Source organism: Tamandua tetradactyla, chromosome 4 (genome assembly GCF_023851605.1).
Source record: "Tamandua tetradactyla isolate mTamTet1 chromosome 4, mTamTet1.pri, whole genome shotgun sequence".
Lineage (NCBI taxonomy): Eukaryota > Metazoa > Chordata > Mammalia > Pilosa > Myrmecophagidae > Tamandua > Tamandua tetradactyla.
The window spans coordinates 198,369,631-198,387,976 of record NC_135330.1 but is presented as its reverse complement, the minus strand read 5'-3'; positions in this window follow the sequence as shown (position 1 = coordinate 198,387,976).

Here is an 18,346-nt window from a genome sequence, read left to right as displayed (position 1 = left end):
CAATTTTATTGATTAACAAGTGAACTCTTTGGTTTGGACCGTAAGAATGAGCTCTATTATAAAGAAATTATCAGATATAACTCAGGTTTTTCCTGCGCAAGATTCTATAGCCCTACTTCACTCTGATTAAAAGCAGCGGGGAAATGATGGCGATGGGACTGGTTTCAAGAAACCTGGAAGTAAATTCATTGGTTATGAAGAATCGACAGAGGAAGTTCAACAGATAAATTCAAATGTATCTCTGTTTAGAAATTCTACTTGACAACTGATTCTGAAAGATTTCATCATAATGTGTACATTTAATTGTTGCTTTCAAAAATGAAGAGCGCTAAATCCTTGCTAAAATCTATGTGAAGTCAATATTAGATGCTTCAGAAAGTTATCAGGACAAACCCACTGCCAGTATTGTCCAAACACTGTTTTTGATAGCCTATTGCTATTGGTAAAACTTATTTAACAATCACGTCCATTTACTACTAACATTATAAAATACACACAAAATAGAATTTTAAAGAAGGGAACAAAGAGGAAATAAATGTTGTAAAAGATTTGCATTCCCCAGTTTCTTTGCAGGAATCCTTTTTATCCACTCGTCTCTTATGTGGAGGTTAGTTATGCTAAAACTAGATGACATGATCCCCAAAGCCACTTTGCCACATCCGAGCTGTGGCATATCATGACGGTGTGGCATGGGATTAGAGCAAGCTGCACAGACCATTCCATCTTCATTCCTGTTAATATTTGTCCTACTAAGCTCCAGTTTCAGTCAATACTATCTCTCAGCTTTGGAAGCCATTCATCAAAAGTTATATTAGAAGCAACTATTTTACAAACTGCAATGCAAATTTGAAATTCAATGTTCAATATGTAAAACATTAATCATACAGCGGCTCGGCAGGCAGAGTTCTCGCCTGTCTTGCTGGAGACCAGGGTTCGATTCCCAGTGCCTGACCATGCAAAGGAATAAAAAAAAACAATAACTTCATTTTTTAAAAAGTCATGCAGATAATCCACATAGCGATATATCCAGAAAGTAAACCTGCAAACTGATGAGGTGATTTACATCTTAATAAAATTTCTCAAATAAACTATATTTCACACAGATCGCCTAGGGCCTTTTGGGTTGTTTTCCACGTGTTTCTAACTAGAGTGGTCCCTGAGCTGGTTCCCCAGCATCCATGCTGTGGGACGGACTTTGGAAATGATCAGTTGGTGTCAAGGTCTCCAGGATGAAACGAGGCCAGTGGTCCCCCTGAGATGATCTGTGCTTTCGTGTGACGTGCTGTCTCGCGGCTTAAAGGAGCTGGCCTTTTGCATTGTTCACGTCAGGAGAACAAAGGTGATGGCATTCAGGAGTGCAGCCCTGGCCACCGGAGAGCCCTGCGCTTTCGGGAGCTGGCACTGCTGCAGCCCGAGCAGCACCCTCTGTGAGCCGGACCCCCTGCGCCCACCGTGCCTAGGCCGCCTGCTCCCGGGGCTCCCTTTGCAGGCAGCCGTCATCACCTGTCACATCCCTGAACCACCTGGGCTATTAACAATTTTAAGCACAGGTTTTCTTTTTAACCTAACTGCAGCCTCAGCTAATTACTGTGCAGTGACAGCTGTCAGAGTCTGTTATTTTTTTCTAACGCGCGCTATAAATACCTGGGGCAATGTTTGCTGGTGTCCCTGGTGACGCGAAGGGAGCCAGGACCCGGGACGGGCCGCGGGAGGGCCCATCCGGGAGCCTGAAGCAAGGTGCGTCCCGGAGGCGCCCTGACGTGTGGCAGGCCCCCAGGCCGTGCAGATGGCTTCGGCTCCTGCACCACCTCCTTGCACGCCCACTTACTTTAAAACGTGCCTGCGAGAACCGCGGTGTCTGCAGCCACCGTGGAAAGTCTGGCTGTTATCAGAGATGTGAGATGATTTCTCAGGGAGCAGGGCTCGTGCATGCACAAGACGGGCAGATTGCAGCCGCGCGATGCCTGCTCTCTGGCTTGTCCACTTTCCTCACTGCACTCACAGAATTTCCTAATGGGACAAATACGCGCATATTTTTCCCTAGAGAACTCAGGGCAAAACTGGCAGTAATCTGCTTTTTGGACATATAACACTGTTATTTATTCCTAAGTATGATGAGCTCATATGTGCTGTTTTGTTTGGTTGCTTTTCTTTTTGTTTTGCATCAAGATGAACTAAATATAGGATGTATGATTATAATACAAGGTGACAGATGTCCTTGTGCCAGACGTGAAAATGGATCTCATGACTTATCTCTACCTTTTATAACATAGGATCCCCCCCCTTCAGAGTTTTGACAAACTAAATGGAAAGGCAAAACTAACAATAATGAAAAAATTAAGGAGATTCCATTAACTGTGTGTCGCATATCATTCCGTGAAACTGAATTTATTTCATATTGTTCCCAAAGTCAGCGTAAGAATTCTTTCATCCTATTCACTTTCTGAAACAAAAATCCCACAAAGGGTTATATTTTATATTTTTGTAGCTTTTGATAAATGTCACATGAAATTATTCTGAATCCTTTCAGAGGCTTTTCCAGCCATGTCCATGCAGGGCATTCTGGCCAGAAAACAATTTTACAGACCAGGAAACGGGTCAGGGGGCAACATTCTCCATTTAACTTGGTATTATCTTTGGAGGGGCTGAGACTGCAGTTTAAGTAGATGCTTTCTGCAGATGGTTTTTACCGTAGGGTAACAAAAGAAATACATCTTGAGGGAAAATGAGGAAACTCTGAAGAATGAAGACAATTAGAATACATCTCAAGGCATTTTTAGCAGCTCTTAAAATACAGTGTCTGTATTCCATGGACTGAGCTGATCGGGAAGCCCTCTTAGGGCCGACTGTGCATGAAGCATCAGCACGAGGGAGAATTCACCTGCCGGCCGTGTGCGGGGGCTCTGTGCACAGGCAGACCGCACGCTCGGTGCCGAGACTAACTGGGGTGCACGTTTTCCAGCGGCCTCAACTGGTGCGGGAATCCACATGGTAACATCTTGTCCACGTGGGGATGGGCTGTGTTTTCTGTGCTTTACTGCGTATGGATTACGAGCTCAGCTTTTTCTGCACTGCCCAGAAGCTGACAGGGCCGCAGTCGAGACGGCCCTATAAAAGGGCAGGACCTCCCAGCCCTGTCCCCTTTCGTGACGGAGGCCCAGCGGGGCTCGTTCTCTCTCACCTGGAATGAGAGCAGAGGCCACACGGCCGTGACCCTGCATTGTGACACTTGGGTGGCGGCACCACATAGCCACGGTCAACGGGCACGCGGCAGCCTCTATTAAGGAGAGCCGGCCACACTCAGAGCCCTTTGATGAAGTCACACCCCATACAGGAAATGCTGGCACACAGACAGATGCTCAGCCCTTCGAGCCAGCATGTGACATCTGCAGAGCAGGACATTACTTGCCGGCAAGAAAAACAGATACTGCATATATGCTTGTTATTTGAGCAAATATGCCATTTTTCATCTCACTTTTTGCATATTTTTCTAGATTTTGCTGATCCCCAGATGCTGCTAACGCAAGGCCCTGAGCCACTGGCTGGTTGCCCCTTGCTGTTCACTTCCCCCACGCCCTTGGTGTTCTCGGCACCCTGTCCTGCTCTCCAAAGCTGACACACTGTCAATTCCCAAGGGACACATGTCTCCAGGTCCCCTTAGATTTCACCACTCATGCCATCCAGTCGCTGCAGGAGGAGGCCAGGCTCACTCCATGGCTGCAGGCACTGGCTGGAACAGGCCACATCTAATTCTGGATCTTGGCATTGCAGCCTTGCCTCTTGGAAGGTGGGAAAAGGGACATTGAATCCAGTTTCCCAATTTAGAGCTGATGTTCCCAGAGGATGTCACCAGGACAAGCGTGCGGCCTTGGGAAAAGCAAGCGATGGCCAAGTCCCTCTTGGCCCGGCTCTTAGATATGAGCATTTGAATTAGGTAACAAATAAATCATGCGGGAAACACAGACATTACAAACCACTCCGTTTGATTTCTAACTACCTACAGGTTAGATATTTCTATTTCATTCTCAAAAACAAAACCATCATAAAATAAGTTGTCTCTGGTAATGATTTCAGGGATTGCTCACCGCATGACTGTGACAGGATGCAATGTGAATTATACTTGTCACACCAACCGAACACAAAGGTAATTCTGGCCATCCTCTCGTGGATAAACTCACTGCAGTGAATTTCCACTCTTCAGAGAGAAGCAGATGCCCATCTCCCCTGGAGTCTGCTGAACACCTAGAAACTTCAAAATGCACCCAGAAGTCACGTCAGACCCCAAGAGGCATCCCTGCCGACCTGTGGGGGGTGGGCTCTTGAGCAAAGCCCTCTGGGGACACGGAACAAACATGCCACGAGCCAGGCGTCCCTGGGCCCCGCGTGTGAGTGGGAGAGCTCCTGCCAAGGCTGGAAGAAGCATCTCAGGGGAACCCAGCCTTCACCCCAGTAGCTGCAAAAGAGAAGACTGGATTTCCTCTCTCAAGCCGTGACTTCTTCGCATCCTTCCAATCAGATTTGCAAAGAGAAGCCCAAACAAATCCCGAACAAAATCCCAGCACAATATATTTTTTTCAGGCTGTGGCCTGTGAGTGTGTGTGAAGTGACCGAGGCTTCGTTTCATCAGTCTGGGGAGGGAGAAGGAGAAGGGGGTGGTGGCGTTTGCCCACAGCTTGCCCCATCAGGTGTCCTCCCCACTCCACCCCAAAATAATCAACACACTTACAGATGAATGAAGGAGAAAAATGTGCATCATGAAGAGAGTTTCAGAAAACATTTTGGAAACAAAAGAGATAGGGCAAACTAAAAGCCATTCTACCTAGCAGTGAGCTGTTGTTACCTAATCACACAGGAGTGATTCTTATAAATTAAATACCCAGTTTAAATGCATCATAATACTCTTGCGAAGGGAGTGAAGGAAGAAGAAATCTCAGCAGTAAGCTTTCGTATGACGGTCAAACTGGTGATGTAAATGTAAAGTTGAAACCACCCTGGGTGTCTTGACATGTTCCAAATATTTGTCTAACCAAGTCCCGAAATCATCCAGCTTGCATGTGAGAATGGGTAGCCCGATTTTAGGAATTGTGACTTCCCGTCCCTTGTTCATTCACGGATCCTTCACACAGTGCTAGAGGGAGGCCCAGCTCAAAATGTGTCACATGAGGCACAATATTCAGCTTCTTAAACGTGGGCTTAGAAAACAGCCACATGCTTCACCCACATGCTGTTTTCTTCGGGTGGAAAATTTTTAGCACAAACAAGCATAACTCTTTTTATTCATTTTATTTTATCTACATCTTAACCCATTAATGAAAGGGAAAATTAATATTTCTCTCTGAAAATTTAGTTAATAATTTACTCTGTTGTCGTTTCATCATAACCAAGATAAATACCATACCAAAAATACCGTGTAATTTATGCTATATACTATAGGTTGAAAATCAAATAGTGTAAATCAATTAGAATTTAAATCAATGTAACTGTCCATTTACTAACTGATGCAGTTTTGTTTTCCAACCTTTTGCCAATCGAGATGTCACCCCATTCCTTGGAGCTTTCTTTTCACTCACTCTCTTATTTTTTTTTTTTTCCTTTAACTTCAGGCCCTACTTGTTATATCAGATTATGAAATCCTTCAAGCTTCTTTAAAGCCACTCCCCTAATTGAGCACAGAACCTCCTCCAACTACAAATAACTAATATAAAAATGTTTGTTTCTCAGTGGTTTATTCTAGATGGTACTTTCTCTCATGGTTCCCTTTGTTCAAGAGTTTTGGTGGAAAGAAGCTTCTGTCAGAGGCAGGGAACCAGGATTCTTTTTTTAAAAACATTTTATTCCAGTAAAATATACAAACCTAAAATTTCCTACTCTTGCCCCCCCCCCCCTTTTTTTTGCATGGGCAGGCACTGGGAATCAAACCTGGGTCTCCGTATGGCAGGCGAGAACTCTGTCACTGAGCCACCATCGCACCACCCTAAAATTTCCCCTTTTACCCACATTCATATATATAATTCTGTGCTGTTAATTATGGTCACAAATATTGTGCCACCTTCACCACCACCCATCACCAAAACATCTCCCCAAATAGAAGTTCTGTGTATTTTAAGCTTTAATTCCCGATTCCCCCACCCCCGCCCCAGGCGACCTCTACTCTAGATTCTGCCTGAGTTTGCTTACTCTAATTATTTCACAGCGATGAGAGCACATGGTGTTCGTCCTTCTGTGTCTGGCTTACTTCACTCAACACGGTGTCAGCAAGTTTCATCCAAGTTGCTTCAGGACGGGGCTTCTTTTCATGGTTGAGTACTACTCCGCTGTACATATGCCCACGATGTGTTGACCCATCCACTGTGTGCTGGGCATCCGTATGGCCTCCGCCTCTGGCGACTGTGAATGATGCCACTGTGAGCATTGGCAGATGTCTGTTTGAATCCCTGCTACAGACAAATAGCTGCTCAACGTCCCATGATGGATAAGGAAATCAGTCTATCGCCCTACAAATTTAACACAGCCGCAGTATTGATTCGGTTTGCATTTCTTTTCTTTCTAGTGAAGGTGAACGATTTTTTTTTTCATTTAATATGTTACTAGTTCTTATTTTCTTCTTTTTGAATTGTGTATACATATCAAACTGTGTATTTATTAATCTATTTGAAATGGAGCTTAGCTCAAGCAAAGAGTTTAGGAAGTCTTACCAGCATAAGCACTTTAGGTCATAAAGTTTAAATATTTTATAGCTTGTGTTCAATATTTCCAAATGCTTTTCAAGTTTTCAACCAATTTATGTTTTCATCAGTGAGGTGTGAATAGGAAGTAGCACTGAAATTTACATTGTCTCTCGAATTTTTTGTCAAAGAATGAATTGTAACATCTTATACAAGATTGTCTGATATACTTAACTTGGTCTTTTAACACGCTATGTGCATAAATTAATATTCTTCTCACATTCTATATATACATTTTCGTGATCAACCTAAGCCTAAGGAAAGTTTGTGCTATTTGCATGCAGTAAAATAGGAGTGATTTTTTTAGTTACCCACAGAGCAGTTCTCATCTCATCTTCTCCCCTTGTATTTGTGAGGCCTATTTTAAGAGGGTAATGGTTATTGGTCATTAAAAGACTTACAAGGCAGAGCCATAAAAAAGATGCAATTCCCTAACTGAATATGTCATTAGAATAATTTTGTCCAAAAATAAAGGTCAAATATGTTTCAAGAGTACTTTGAATTTGGTATACATACTCAATAAATCTGTTCGAAATGCAGGTTCCTAAATCTCCCATGGATAAACATATAGCTAAATGTAAATTCTGTAAATTCTACTGAGGCCTTATGAATACATCAAATAGGCAATGTCATTCATTCACATGTTCACTGTTTATTTCCATTGTCTGTAACCTGGCACCTTCTGATCGACTGCACAACCTGAGATACTCACTCTTGTCTGTCATGGAGAGGCTAGTGGCAGATGGCAGGCCTGGGCACATGGGGCCACAGCAGCAAGCTGGAGGGACAGGCAAGTGAAAGGAGACCGACTTACCTCTCGTCCTGTGCTATTTCTTATAACTATTTGAAATCTCTAGGACCAACACACTTAAGAAAAGCTCCAGAGCTCCTCTTTCTAGTATTTTATTAACAAATAAGTGCCATAGGGTGGTACTAATCATTTCTCCAAACTTTACAAAAGTTCACTTTTCCCAATTGAGCCATGCATTGTTTACTGCCACTGTTAAAATGTTAGAGCTGCCACCAAGTGGCACTGGCATTTCTGACGTTGACCCCTGGCCTTCCATTTGTGTTTGCTCCCCTCTCTGCAAACCTGACTGCCTCTCTTGGTTTTTACCTTTATCTCTGCACAGCTGCAGAGCTGTCATAGAAAAATGCATCACGATGAAGAAGTTCATAGTGCAGAATGGCTAGGAAACTGCTCAAGGATGCCAATAAGCATCTCCCAACGCATTCATCCATCAGTGCCTAAATCAAATGACACCTCTTCACATAGTGTCCCAAGAACAATTACTTTCTCCTTTGGGCCTAGAGTGGTAGTTTTTACAATTTTTTTTTTAATTAACTAACACAACATTTAGAAATCATTCCATTCTACATATGCAATCAGTAATTCTTAATATCATCACGTAGATGTATGATCATCATTTCTTAGTACATTTGCATTGATTTAGAAAAAGAAATAGCAAGACAACAGAAAAAGAAATAAAATGATAATAGAGAAAAAAATAAAAATAAAAAATACAAAAAATATATAAAAAAAACAAAAAAAACAAAAAAAAACTATAGCTCAGATGCAGCTTCATTCAGTGTTTTAACATAATTACATTACAATTAGGTAGTATTGTGCTGTCCATTTTTGAGTTTTTGTATCCAGTCCTGTTGCACAGTCTGTATCCCTTCAGCTCCAATTACCCATTATCTTACCCTATTTCTAACTCCTGATGGTCTCTGTTACCAATGACATATTCCAAGTTTATTCTCTAATGTTGGTTCACATCAGTGGGACCATACAGCATTTGTCCTTTAGTTTTTGGCTAGTCTCTCTCAGCATAATGTTCTCTAGGTCCATCCATGTTATTACATGCTTCATAAGTTTATTCTGTCTTAAAGCTGCATAATATTCCATCGTATGTATATACCACAGTTTGTTTAGCCACTCGTCTGTTGATGGACATTTTGGCTGTTTCCATCTCTTTGCAATTGTAAATAATGCTGCTATAACACTGGTGTGCAAATGTCCGTTTGTGTCTTTGCCCTTAAGTCCTCTGAGTAGATACCTAGCAATGGTATTGCTGGGTCACATGGCAATTCTATATTCAGTTTTTTGAGGAACTGCCAAACTGCCTTCCACAGTGGTTGCACCATTTGACATTCCCACCAACAGTGGATAAGTGTGCCTGTTTCTCCACATTCTCCCCAGCACTTGTCATTTTTTGTTTTGTTGATAATGGCCATTCTGGTGGGTGTGAGATGATATCTCATTGTGGTTTTGATTTGCATTTCTCTAATGGCCAGGGACATTGAGCATCTCTTCATGTGCCTTTTGGCCATTTGTATTTCCTCTTATGAGAGGTGTCTGTTCAAGTCTTTTTCCCATTTTGTAATTGGGTTGGCTGTCTTTTTGTTGTTGGGTTGAACAATCTCTTTATAAATTCTGGATACTAGACGTTTATCTGATATGTCGTTTCCAAATATTGTCTCCCATTGTGTAGGCTGTCTTTCTACTTTCTTGATGAAGTTCTTTGATGCACAAAAGTGTTTAATTTTGAGGAGTTCCCATTTATTTATTTCCTTCTTCAGTGCTCTTGCTTTAGGTTTAAGGTCCATAAAACCGCCTCCAGTTGTAAGATTTGCAAGATATCTCCCTACATTTTCCTCTAACTGTTTTATGGTCTTAGACCTAATGTTTAGATCTTTGATCCATTTTGAGTTGACTTTTGTATAGGGTGTGAGATACGGGTCCTCTTTCATTCTTTTGCATATGGATATCCAGTTCTCTAGGCACCATTTATTGAAGAGACTGTTCTGTCCCAGGTGAATTGGCTTGACTGCCTTATCAAAGATCAAATGTCCATAGATGAGAGGGTCTATATCTGAGCACTCTATTTGATTCCATTGGTCGATATACCTATCTTTATGCCGATACCATGCTGTTTTGACCACTGTGGCTTCATAATATGCCTTACAGTCCGGCAGCATGAGACCTCCAGCTTCATTTTTTTTCCTTAAGATACTTTTAGCAATTCGGGGCACCCTGCCCTTCCAGATAAATTTGCTCTTTGGTTTTTCTATTTCCGAAAAATAAGTTGTTGGATTTTGATTGGTATTGCATTGAATCTGTAAATCAATTTAGGTAGGATTGACATCTTAACTATATTTAGTCTTCCAATCCATGAACACGGTATGCCCTTCCATCTATTTAGGTCTTCTGTGATTTCTTTTAACAGTTTCTTATAGTTTTCTTTGTATAGGTCTTTTGTCTCTTTAGTTAAATTAATTCCTAAGTATTTTATTCTTTTAGTTGCAATTGTAAATGGAATTTGTTTCTTGATTTCCCCCTCAGCTTGTTCATTGCTAGTGTATAGAAATGCTACAGATTTTTGAATGTTGATCTTGTAACCTGCTACTTTGCTGTACTCATTTATTAGCTCTAGTAGTTTTGTTGTGGATTTTTCCGGGTTTTCGATGTATAGTATCATATAGTCTGCAAACAGTGATAGTTTTACTTCTTCCTTTCCAATTTTGATGCCTTGTATTTCTTTTTCTTGTCTAATTGCTCTGGCTAGAACCTCCAACACGATGTTGAATAATAGTGGTGATAATGGACATCCTTGTCTTGTTCCTGATCTTAGGGGGAAAGTTTTCAATTTTTCCCCATTGAGGATGATATTAGCTGTGGGTTTTTCATATATTCCCTCTATCATTTTAAGGAAGTTCCCTTGTATTCTTATCTTTTGAAGTGTTTTCAACAGGAAAGGATGTTGAATCTTGTCAAATGCCTCCTCTGCATCAATTGAGATGATCATGTGATTTTTCTGCTTTGATTTGTTGATACAGTGTATTACATTAATTGATTTTCTTATGTTGAACCATCCTTGCATACCTGGGATGAATTCTACTTGGTCATGATGTATAATTCTTTTAATGTGTTGCTGGATTCGATTTGCTAGAATTTTGTTGAGGATTTTTGCATCTATATTCATTAGAGAGATTGGTCTGTAGTTTTCGTTTTTTGTAATATCTTTGCCTGGTTTTGGTATGAGGGTGATGTTGGCTTCATAGAATGAATTAGGTAGTTTTCCCTCCACTTCGATTTTTTTGAAGAGTTTGAGGAGAGTTGGTACTAATTCTTTCTGGAATGTTTGATAGAATTCAGATGTGAAGCCGTCTGGTCCTGGACTTTTCTTTTTGGGAAGCTTTTGAATGACTGATTCAATTTCTTTACTTGTGATTGGTTTGTTGAGGTCATCTATTTCTTCTTGAGTAGAAGTTGGCTGTTCATGCCTTTCTAGGAACTTGTCCATTTCATCTACATTGTTGTATTTATTAGTGTAAAGTTGTTCATAGTATCCTGTTATTACCTCCTTTATTTCTGTGAGGTCAGTGGTTATGTCTCCTCTTCCATTTCTGATCTTATTTATTTGTGTCCTCTCTCTTCTTCTTTTTGTCAATCTTGCTAAGGGCCCATCAATCTTGTTGATTTTCTCATAGAACCAACTTCTGGTCTTATTGATTTTCTCTATTGTTTTCATGTTTTCAATTTCATTTATTTCTGCTCTAATCTTTGTTATTTCTTTCCTTTTGCTTGCTTTGGGGTTAGTTAGCTGTTCTTTCTCCAGTTCTTCCACGTGGACAGTTAATTCCCGAATTTTTGCCCTTTCTTCTTTTCTGATATAGGCATTTAGGGCAATAAATTTCCCTCTTAGCACTGCCTCTGCTGCGTCCCATAGGTTTTGATATGTTGCGTTTTCATTTTCATTCGCCTCGAGATATTTACTAATTTCTTTGGTAATTTCTTCCTTGACCCACTCGTTGTTTCGGAGTGGGGTTGTTGAGCCTCCACGTATTTGTGAATTTTCTGGCACTCTGCCTATTATTGATTTCCAACTTCATTCCTTTATGATCCGAGAAAGTGTTGTGTATGATTTCAATCTGTTTAAATTTGTTGAGACTTGCTTTGTGACCTAGCATATGGTCTATCTTTGAGAATGATCCATGAGCACTTGAGAAAAAGGTGTATCCTGCTGTTGTGGGGTGTAATGTCCTATAAATGTCTGTTAAGTCTAGTTCATTTATTGTAATATTCAAATTCTCTGTTTCTTTATTGATCCTCTGTCTAGATGTTCTGTCCATTCATGAGAGTGGGGAATTGAAGTCTCCAACTATTATGGTAGATGTGTCTATTTCCTTTTTCAGTATTTGCAGTGTATTCCTCACGTATTTTGGGACATTCTGATTCGGTGCATAAATATTTATGATTGTTATGTCTTCTTGTTTAATTGTTCCTTTTATTAGTAGATAGTATCCTTCTTTGTCTCTTTTAATGTTTTACATTTGAAGTCTACTTTGTTGGATATTAGTATAGCTACTCCTGCTCTTTTCTGGTTGTTATTTGCATGAAATATCTTTTCCCAACCTTTCACTTTCAACCTGTGTTTATCTTTGGGTCTAAGATGGGTTTCCTGTAGACAGCATATAGAAGGATCCTGTTTTTTAATCTATTCTGCCAGTCTACGTCTTTTGATTGGGGAATTCAGTCCATTAACATTTAGTGTTATTACGGTTTGGGTAATACTTTCCTCTACCATTTTGCCTTTGTATTATATATATCATATCTGATTTTCCTTCTTTCTACACTCTTCTCCATACCTCTCTCTTCTGTCTTTTCGTATCTGACTCTAGTGCTCCCTTTAGTATTTCTTGCAGAACTGGTCTCTTGGTCACAAATTCTCTCAGTGACTTTTTGTCTGAAAATGTTTTAATTTCTCCCTCATTTTTGAAGGACAATTTTGCTGGATATAGAAGTCTTGGTTGGCAGTATTTCTGTTTTAGTAATTTAAATATATCATCCCACTCTCTTCTTGCTTCCAAGGTTTCTGCTGAGAAATCTACACATAGTCTTATTGGGTTTCCCTTGTATGTGATGGATTGTTTTTCTCTTGCTGTTTTCAAGATCCTCTCTTTCTCTTTGACCTCTGACATTCTAACTAGTAAGTGTCTTGGAGAACGCCTATTTGGATCTATTCTCTTTGGGGTGTGCTGCACTTCTTGGATCTGTAATTTCAGGTCTTTCATAAGAGTTGGGAAATTTTTAGTGATAATTTTTTCCATTAGTTTTTCTCCTCCTTTTCCCTTCTCTTCTCCTTCTGGGACACCCATAACATGTATATTTGTGCGCTTCATATTATCATTCAATTCCCTGAGCCCCTGCTCAAATTTTTCCATTCTTTTCCCTATAGTTTCTGTTTCTTTTTGAATTTCAGATGTTCCATCCTCCAGTTCACTAATTCTAACCTCTGTCTCTTGAAATCTACCATTGTAGGTTTCCATTGTTTTTTTCATCTCTTCTACTGTATCTTTCATTCCCATAAGTTTTGTGATTTGTTTTTTCAGACTTTCCATTTCTTCTTTTTGTTCATCCCATGCCTTCTTCATGTCCTCCCTCAATTGATTGATTTGGTTTTTGAAGTGGTTTTCCATTTCTGTTCGTATATTCAGAATTAGTTGTCTCAGCTCCTGTACCTCATTTGAGCTATTGGTTTGTTCCTTTGACTGGGCCATATCTTCAATTTTCATGGTGTGATTTGTTATTTTTTGCTGGTGTCTGGGCATTTAATCAGATTTCCCTGAGTGTGGGACCCAGCAGGTTGAAAGACTTTCCTGTGAAGTCTCTGGGCTCTGTTTTTCTTATCCTGCCCAGTATGTGGTGCTTGTCTGTCTGCGGGTCCCACCAGCAAAAGATGTTGTGGCTCCTTTAACTTTGGAAGACTCTCGCTGCTGAGTTTTTACAATTTTACTTCTAATTATTAATGATACTTTTGTCATATATGTGTAAGACATGGTTTCTCTTTCTTTTTTAGAGGCAGTTTAGGAAATTTAATCCTTTTACCCATAAAATTAACATGGTTTTGCTACACACATAGTTCATTCATTCAACAAATACATATTGATAACTTACTTGGTCCTCTAGAACATACAAAGATGAATAAGACAGAACCTCTGGACCTTAGATGTTCCAGTGTACATTTTTGAGAAGTACACAATTGTAATTAAATTAAAAGTACATATTAAGCGCTATGTAATTTCAGAAGGAAAGGAGATCTATTATTTTGTGTGGAGAATTCTGGAGGACTTCTTGGAGGAAGTGTCATTTGTCTTGGGCTTAGGTGTAGACAGAAGACATGTGAGAATAGAAGAAACACAGGTAAAGCTATGCAGATGAAGAGGTGTGGCAGCCATACTGGAGAATACACAGGTTTAGGGTCACCTATGGGCACAGTCATAGAGAAAATTATGAATGATAGAGCTTTATAAAGTTTTTTTAAAGCAGGTAGGAAATATCTAAGATAGATGTGAGGATCTGACTTTCTAATTTGGATCTTATACCTCTTATATATGTTAAGCCTAAATTTTACACTGCATCTAGATCTCATAAGAAAAAGGGAATACTTAAATGACATTTAAGACTTTAAGCCATCTGTTGTCCTCAGATAGCAATGGAAATTTTATCTCAGCTTTGAAGATTTTTAAAAACTTGTATTGGGATATTGGGGTGTGAAAGCTGAAAAAGGTGGCCAGTTCTTTCAGGCTGACAGACAACTGACAGCCAAACATGTCACTCTTAACCTGCCACTGCAGTTTAAGCAGAAAGGAATGACTGAGCATTCGTCACATGATGTGGCAGAACCACAGGCCTGGGAGCTCATTAGTAAGTGGTGACACCTTTGGAATCCAACTGATGCTGAAAATCATTGCTTGCTGTACAAAACGCACGGCGGAATGGCATTTGGAGTCTCTGAATTTCGAGGAATGAGAGTAGCTCACAAGCTCATTTAGGAGGATTTAAATGAAGAGCAGCTCGGTACTGCTCGCGGGCTAAATGCCGCAGTGGGCAGAAGGTGCGGGGAGGTCAGCCAGGCACGCTGGCACAGGGCTCTGAAATACAACTTGTGATGCACACCGAAAGTCACTCACGAAGACACATGCCAAGAAGGACAAGCAGTGTAACCGAGGGAAAGAAACGTTTGTGAGTAATAGAATTAGAACATAACAAGAGAGTGCATTGCCACAGCAGTCCCAGGGCCACAAGCAGTCTGCCAGGAAGACCCAGCTTCAGTTTGGAGGTAAGCAGTTGTAAATAGAACAAATAAAATAATGCAAGCAAGCAATTTCTGATTATCAGCGTGGCAAAAAAAAAAAAAAAGAGTTGTCCGGGCTTTTTGCAAAGCTTTTGAGCCCAAAATCTTCCAGGCCTCTTCTTTTTAAAATGAAATCAACAGCATTCAGTATTTCATCTCCATGCAAAGCGAACACATATCTGTTAGAAATACAGAGTCAAAAAAGAAAAGAAAATTCCTTCCAAATTTTATTTGGATTAACAACTTTACAAGCTTATGAGATTTTATAGGAACAAAAAGAAAAACTGGCAAAGGTGAGCACAGAAAGACACGATTCTTTTCCCATGTACATTTTTTTTTTTTAATGCAATGCTGGCAACCGTGGCCTTCGAAAGCAAGATCCTTATCTGAAACTTATTGTCTGAAGGCATTAAAACATATACTTTCAGACCAGAGGACATCAGAGTATAACATCAGCTACTGTCAACATATGGCAGAATAAAGAGAAATTTAAAGAACGCAAGCCAAACCCAAGATGGGGTTTAGTTGTGGGGCTTAATTTAAAGGGCTCTGGTTTCCATGCCTGCGAACACTTCCACTCCACCAAAGCACAACCACAGAGTGTTAAAAGTTATCTGGTGATTGGGCGGGCCGCGGTGGCTCAGCGGGCAAAGTGCTTGCCTGCCATGCCGGAGGACCTCGGTTCGATTCCCGGCCCCAGCCCATGTAAAAAACAAACAGGCAAACAAAATACAATAAAACAAGAAAACGTTTAAAGATGTTTCCCTTTCTTCCTCCCTTCCTTCCTTCCATCCTTCCTTCCTTCTCTCTGTCTTTCCTTCCCTTCCTCCCTCTCTCTTAAAAAAAAAAAAAAATAAAAAAAAAAAAAAAGTTATCTGGTGACATGACTGATTCTGAAATACCTATTTAAAGTTAAATATAGACGCGGCAATTACAAGGGTCGGAGAATGCCGAGTAGGCTGTGTGCCTGCAGAGGCTTCTCAGTGACGTGCTCGCCCTCGCCCACCGGCTGTGGCTGCCGAGACCTGTTCAATTTCATCTGGCATCAGCTTTTATGAAACCTGAAAAGGGCACTTTCTGGGAGCCCTGTTCTGCGAGGCAATTACATTCGTTCTTTCCATGGGGTGAGGTGTATTTCTCAGGTTTCCTGCCACCTTAGATTCTGTGGGAAGGGGAGAGAAAATCCACCAGGCCTGCCTTCTTTGAAAGGTACTCCCTTGCCCTTTAAAATAATTTTCTGTTCCCTTAATAGTTTGTCTGGCAGGAGTCACTCCAAGGACTGTTTGCTTTTGTTTGTTTTAAATTGAAACTAAACCTATTAATTTTTCAAACCAAGTTAAAATTCAACTAGAGAGAAAAATCTGTTAAAAATCAATAGTTAACAGTGCACGGCTGTTTACTGCCCTGCTTGTGGGTGTCCAACAAAACTGTGGGGCAGCTTGTGGGACTCCCGAGGAAAGTACCAGCGAGGCCCCAAAGGAAGGTCCACAAATGTGACATTTTGAGGCGCCTCCACTCCTCTATTCCCCAACTTTGCCGTTCTCCAATTGCGTTCAGATCCTTTCAAAACTAATATGTATCTGGATTTCATAATTTGTGTTTAAAGGGAACTTCTTTCACTTGAATAAAAGTGTGGTGTCTTTGGGGGAAGCAAAGCATAACATTTTAAAGAGACTTTATGACTAAATGTAGTAGATCAATACAGTCCAGACAATAATTATTTAAGAGTATTAGTCTTGCAGAATAAGCCAGAAACAAAGGAACAACAATGGTATGGTCCCCTTTAGAAAATGCTTATAAGAAAACAGGCCTAGATGGTAAGCTTTTAGAGCAGACACATTTAGTCCGGGGTGGCAATTATGATTTCTGGAATTCGAGAGGCTGTTTTATATATATAACTGGATACTTAGAGATAAGAACAAAGCTGACTAGGTCTGGGTGAAAGTAATTCAGAACACAGGGATAAGGGAGAGTGTGTCTATATTTTAGAATCACACATACTCTTTGAGATCAAAGAAAGAAAGGTTTACTTGGTCTGGAACCTAAATTTTCTGCAGCACGTAATCGAACCCAGCCTGCCTGTATAGCTCATTTGAACAACTGAAACACAGGGAGCCTAGAATAAGAATGAGGGCCTTTAATCCTGCATAAATTATTGCAAAGCCTAGATACATCCTAGAGTATCAAAAATTATTGGCAAATAATCAAAAAGTATTGGCAAAGTCCCTTGAGGGGTGGGAGGAAAAATATGGAACTATTAAACTTTAACATCAGTGAATCCCCTGATACTGTGTCAAACTTCAGGGACACCCAAATCAATAGGCCAAGGCCTTGATCTTGAGGCTTGCTTTGTAAAGTTTATGTAGGTAGTGGAGAAGCTTAGACTACCTATAGGCATGCCTAAGAGTTACTTCTGGAGGACCTCTTTTGATGCTCAGATGTGGCCTCAGTCTCTCTAAGCCCAACTCTGCAGGTGAAATCATTGCCCTCCCGGCTACATGGGACATGACATCCAGGGGTGAAAGTCTCCCTGGCAACGTGGGAAATGACTCCCAGGGATGAATCCAGACCTGGCACCATGGGATCAACAATTCCATCCTGATCAAAAGGGGGAAAAGTAGTGTATCTAGTAAAGTATCAGTGCAGAGAGAATTCAAATAGGGTTGAGAGGCTACTCTGGAGGTTGCTCTTATGCAAGCTTCAGTTAGACCTTGCTACCTGTCATAACTTGCCAAACTCCAACCAAAACCATTCCCTACCCTAAAGAACACCTAGGGCAATATACAAGATTCCATAAGGGCTCCAGGTACTAGGTAACTTTCCAGAAACCTACAACCTCCAGATGGGTCCCTGGACCAGACGCATGGTGAAAGCTAGAGGGCCCAGCCTCTCCAGAACATCAGCTACTTCTATCTCCCTACCCCATATTACTGACAGACCCTTTCCAACATGAAAAAGTTGAACTGGCCATAGTCCAAATACCCCTAAAGAGAGGGATGGAAAAATCAATGGTGATGGTGGAGTTATACCGAGAAGACAGGATTTAAGTAATTAATATGATTGCTGAATCATTAAATTGATATTTCTTTTAGCGTCCAGTACCTCAGAGCAGCTAGAAGTAAAAATGTAAAATTGTGGAATTGTAACTAATGTCAAACTCTGAAATTTGTTCTACAAGTAATTGTAGTGCTGTGTTTTGAAATTTATAGCTTTTTTTGTATATGTAATTTTTCACAAAAAAGAAAAAAGATTGTAATGATAAAAAATATTTACGCCGTCTAGCCTCCTATATTCTGGAACAGCTAGAAGGAAAAATCTGAGAGGATCATATGGTAACCCATGACAAACTCTGGGATCTGTCCTGTAACTACTTGTTGAAGAGTGCTTTGAAAACCATTGCTTTTTTTCCTTGCTTCGTATATGTGTTATATTATACAATAAAAAGTTAAGAAAAATCAAATGAGGAATAAACAGTTTACC